At 28.9% G+C, this 5,556-nt stretch overlaps 1 protein-coding gene and 2 long non-coding RNA genes across 4 annotated transcripts in view; 2 read left to right on the top strand and 1 right to left on the bottom strand.

Annotated features, from left to right (window-relative positions):
• The window catches only part of LOC102680362, a 56,830-nt gene that overhangs the window by 32,482 nt on the left and 18,792 nt on the right, over positions 1-5,556 (bottom strand). The gene's annotated exons all lie outside the window — the stretch shown is intronic.
• LOC102680874 lies at positions 2,245-4,234 on the top strand. Its single transcript, XR_420561.2, has 2 exons — positions 2,245-2,860; positions 4,077-4,234. It is a non-coding gene; the product is annotated as an uncharacterized LOC102680874 (long non-coding RNA).
• The window catches only part of LOC102680967, a 2,465-nt gene continuing 1,834 nt past the window's right edge, over positions 4,926-5,556 (top strand). The window contains exon 1 of the long non-coding RNA XR_004149821.1: positions 4,926-5,107. This is a non-coding gene — a long non-coding RNA (uncharacterized LOC102680967). The remainder of the gene's footprint in view (positions 5,108-5,556) is intronic.

Below are 5,556 nucleotides of genomic sequence, written 5' to 3'. Positions count from 1 at the left end.
GGGGAAAGAGTTATTGGCTACACTCGCCATGCTCGAGACCCTTCAACCACACGAATTTTCGGTCACGCCAGTGTCCAGACCCGTGGCGACAAATAGCTTCCTGCCACGCGAGAACACTATCGGCTCGATAAAAATGGCCACCTTTCATTAGAACATACATCGAGATACATACTCTTGTGAAAACAATATTTCTATACTATTGCAAAGTGATCAATCGAGTCAACCTGTTACATCGGAACGTATTATCTGAACGAGAATTCGATTGAGAATCACTGATTCTCAATATTTCAATTCTTTCTGTGCTACAGGTGCGCCAATGTTTTCATACTAAATAATTATTATTAATTTTTTTTTCTTAACAATCTTAATTTGTTTTTAACTTTGTATATTATAATAATATCCACGAAAAAAGAATTTTGATAAAGGATTTTTTCTTTATAAATAACGAGGAACGTGACGATTCAAGTTCGAGATAATCTCATAAAGGATAAAAATATATAATCAAAAAAATGTCGATATTAATCCATATCACGTAGGGAGAAAATTCTCTTAAACAGACATGATGTTCTTAGTTACAAGATTATGAAAAGACATCAAGTTATTGACAACACTGGTTACCCTTTCCCTTCATAAGAAGCATCAGTGTCCAAGATGGAGTTTGATGAAGTTTCCAGATGAAATTAAGAGATCCCTACCCTCGTATCTACGAAGCTCGCTTAACTTTATCCCGGCAACCATCTTTGGGCCCCTGTTTTCTACGTTAAGTCTCAACAATTCTCCCTCACAATGGCGTGAAGAAAAACAATCAAACTCGAATAGCGGCTCTGAACACGATAAAACCAAGATCATTTCCACTATATAATAATGAAAATTCCCCGCGCCGTTATCTCATCATTTACCAGCTACCTCGTGGAGTAGAGGTTAGGTAATTACGAAACATAATTTTCCATTGATAATCATTAGAGGGAGACAACGTTAATGTGGTAGGATAAGTGCACGGTGTCTCGATGCATAGTAATCGATAGGCCCACGAACTATGATTAACACATGAACACTGAATATTTCGTAGCGTTGATTGCGTTTGATAAAACTGATGATTATAATGATGATTATTTATGTAAATTTATACCATTGCTATTGCCGTTGCACAAATGAAACTTGAATAAAAATATGCAAAGATGCAAATGAAGTAAATTGAATCTAATACATTTTGCAACAGTTTTCATTTATTAAGAGGTAAAAATAAGACAAAAATATTCAGACTGCAATGCTGTTAATGTATGAATAACGGATTGGGATATAAAGTAAATCTAACAATAAAGTATGGATATTCAATAATAAAATTCTATATTTGGTAGCTGGAGAAATGACAGATTATATCAAATTATATCGCAAATTATATAAAGAATTTGTAAAAAAAAAAAAATGTCAATATATTAATATAAATAAAAATATCAGATTTAATAAAAGTAAATATAGAACATGAAATATTTGATCAATGTTGTACAGATTCATTAATATATATGATGTTATTTTGACACAATGTTCACCAGTTAAAATTATTTTAAACATGCATGCCTATCTATTGAAAAGTTTATACACATTGATTGTACGTCAAATTAATATTGTGAGGAAAGTTATTGAAGTTTATTGGATTATCTTTAGAAATTCTATGGAATCAAATATAATTGAAAATTTTTTCGAAATAGCACGATCAGCAAATCACTGACCGACTTTGATTTGAGCGGTACTTTTAGCAACCTAACCTCTTTCATGTGTTGAATTAGAGTTATATAGGTTCCACGAAATCAATGAAGAGAATGTAGTTTTCTTTATTAGTCACGAAAAAATATCCAAACTCAGTAATGATATATATAAGATCAAAGATTTATCAATATGTCTATTATTCTAGACTTTATAATATAAATATACATACAATTTACAAAAAAATTGATGTTATCTTTTTTAATGAATGATTTTTGACACTTATTTATTTTAAAATAAATTATACTGCCATAATTTTCATTTTAGATATATCAAATCAACTCTCACTATTTAATTCAAAGTCTTATGTTAATTTTTTTTAAATTTTTTTTACCTTGAATAGAAGAAAATACGTTTTTAGGTTAGATAAGTTATTACAAAATGGAATTATAATTCAAAAAAGATTATATACCATTAATATACAAATGTATCAAATACTTATAACATATTATAGCATACACGCAAAAAATTATAATTATTTATATCTATAAAGAAATATTTACATTTCTAATATCTGATAATCCTGTATTTGTCAATTTCAATAACAAGTATATAGCCTTGCATTGTATCATAATAAATCCTATTCAATTTCTTGAAAGAATATCTACTTACTTCGTACCGTATCCGTTTTCATCTATTATATCTTTTCTCTTGCTTTTCTGTAAGTACTGACGATTTTCTCATCTTGGCATAGTACATTCTCTCAAAACATTCATGACAAACCATTAAGACACGGCCAGTGTTTCCAGACAGTAATATTCAACCAATAAAGTGAATAGTGAAAAACTGGGTCTCTTTGATTCTTCATCGATCCATTAGCTGACAACAAGCCCGGTCTTTTCCGCCTCGTTCCCGCGATTCCGGCTCACGAGTGCAGAAAAACGTTCGATGCATTCGCGGATACTACGTCGAAAAGAACGGTAGAATTGGTAGTACGGGGTCGGAGGGTGGGAGAAAAAGCGGAGAACGTCGATTTAGGTGGAGGTGGGGATATTGCAATCCTGACAAAGAAGGAAGGTATTTCTAAAGGTTTCAATGGTCGGTCGGGGAAAAAGGGAGAAAACGTTCGATGGAGGGCGAATCTCGCTACGGCCAGGTATTTCGATATTTGTAGAAAACGAGACAAAAAGGCGGAACCGTATTTAAAAAGCGAACGTCGTCCGCGCTCGCGCGCACTGCCTCGGGATAAATCGTTCCAGGGACAAAGGAACGTTCACAGGCGAAACACGCGTTCTCCAATGACAATAATTGCTCTCGTTCCGTACACGATAGCCCCGCTAATGAACGGTAATCGCATCGGCGGAAAAACAATAGCAGCCGGTTTGTAGGTTAGGCGCACGGTTATCGTAAGTTCTAGTAGTTTTAAACGGAACTAAATATTTTTTTTCTTTTTCCCGAATTATATCTTCTCATTTTCTTTCTACAATGAAAATATTTTGCACGATATTTTTGAAAACAAGATATGTGTCGACTTACCTGAATAGGAATGTTCTGTAGTTTTTATTGAGGTTAAGTATTTTGCAGTTGTATTTTGTAGTTTTTGGCACTTTTATTGTTATTTTTAAAATCATGATAAGATTAAATATTTATTGCACGTTATAAAGATAAATTTATTTGAAATTAAAAGTAGTTTTGAATCGATAAATATCTTTGATGAATATATTGGCTGATAGTATTCTATGCTTTTGTTTTAAAAATCAATCAAAGAATACAATATTTTTTTTAAAAATTGTTTATATTTATGAATTTTATTTGAATTTAGATTTAACTTTGGCTTAAATTGAGTTAAATTTAAATTAGATTTAAATTAAATTCTTATAAAACATAATAGAAAGCAATAATAAACATATAATAATAAGCAATATTAGAAGAAAGTTTTAAGATGAAGAATGTAAAAGAATTTAGGTCATATTTAGATTATATTTAAGTTTCCTTTTATTTTTCTATGTATTTACTTTTTATACGTACTTTTTATACATAATATCAGAACGCATAAATATATGGTATCAAAAGTTTTTGATACTTTAAAACTAACTTCAACATTAGTTAAATTTAGGTTATGTGAATTCTATACTATCATCCAATATAGCTGTTTTTTTATTTCACACGAAACGATGAAACCACTAGATCGAAAATTTGTCGCGTGAGATGATTCTACAACGACGAACACAAATTTCTCGGGCATAGCGAATGCAATTTGCTTCGGCGTCTGATTCCACGTAATCTCAATTGTTTCGAGCGGCGTACATAATTCATTCAACAATGTCCACAAAATGGTGTCACTTCGTCGATGACGGAGTTATTGTTCGCAGGATAATAGATGCCCTACGCTTTTTCCAAATCCCGGAAAATAATTAAGGACTTCGATGCGATAGGAAAATAATGGTGAGAGATCGTTTAAAAACATGTGTTTGATGAAAAGGAGAAAAATAATGGAGAAAAAAGACCTAACCTATCTAGCATATGTTCATATGAATAAAGAATATTTTTGTATTTTTGTATTAGAATATTCATAATGAGACAGAAGATTTACAAATTTATTACTCGAGAATCGTAAAAGATTTGAAATATAGACAAATTATAGTATAAATCTTATTGTAGCATAATCTATAATTATACAATTTTATTATTTTAAAAGATTATAATTAAAATTGAAAATTGACTCAAAATTATAATCCATAATCACATATAGTATTATAATATATATAATATTTTATAATTTTATTTTTTTATTTTATATTATATTATTTATATATTATTTTTATATTATTTATATTATTATATTATATTTATTTTATTTTATTATATTATTATATTATATTATTTATAATTATTTTTATTTTATAATTAAAGGGAACCAAATGATATTGAAGTCTTTGAGAAAACTTTTGGTACATCAAAAATTAAAAAAAATGATATGATTAAGAGAGTCTCTTATGAGTCATTAAGTGATCAAAGTGTGAGAAAATCTTGAGGACAAGCACATAAGTATTTTTTCTTTCTAAAAAGACTTAATTTTTATTTTTTTTTTCCTTTTTTTTTTATTTAATTATATTTAATCTTATAATAATTTTATTGAATACTGTTAAATCTATCCAAATTATTTCTATCTTTAAATTATTTCTTTATTTTTAATGAAGAATATTTATTTTTTACAGATGCATGCATCCAATATATATTATCTTTCACATGATATTAAATATTAAATTAAAAACAGACAAATTTTTCAGAATGTTTGTCATCTCTCATTAGCTCGTAATGAGATACTTTTGATTTATTTAATGCATGTCCTCTAACTGTCACCTGATAGCATAGGGGAAAAATATATAGGTGAAAATCACTGGTAATATGTTTTACAATAATACCTAAATGATACTCGACGTTATCGCGTCCGGCCAATGATGATGCATCACCGGGTATTATACTTCTTCTCATTAGCATTAAAACAAACGTTTATTTTATATCCTGGCTTCCGTCTCGTTTTTTACCAGCAAATATTTACTAGCTTGCGGAATGTTCACTGGTGAAGAATCATCCATTTCCAGGCTTCAGCAAATTTTTAAATCCGAACCATTCTTCTGTGTTTTTTTTAAATTTTCTTTTTACTTTTATTATGTATTGTTTGTTTGTTTCAAGAAAATGTGATTTTTTTTTAAATAAATTTTTTACTCTATTTTTCCTTTAGAAAATATAATTTTCTCGGAATGGAAAATATTTCAAAATAAAATTAATTAGTATTATCTAATTTTTTAAAAAATAAATATTTTTAAAAATAAAAGGTTTTTAAAAAAA

Source organism: Apis dorsata, unplaced genomic scaffold, assembly GCF_000469605.1.
Source record: "Apis dorsata unplaced genomic scaffold, Apis dorsata 1.3 scaffold_5, whole genome shotgun sequence".
Classification (NCBI taxonomy): Eukaryota; Metazoa; Arthropoda; class Insecta; order Hymenoptera; family Apidae; genus Apis; species Apis dorsata.
This window is presented reverse-complemented; position numbering and strand designations above follow the sequence as displayed.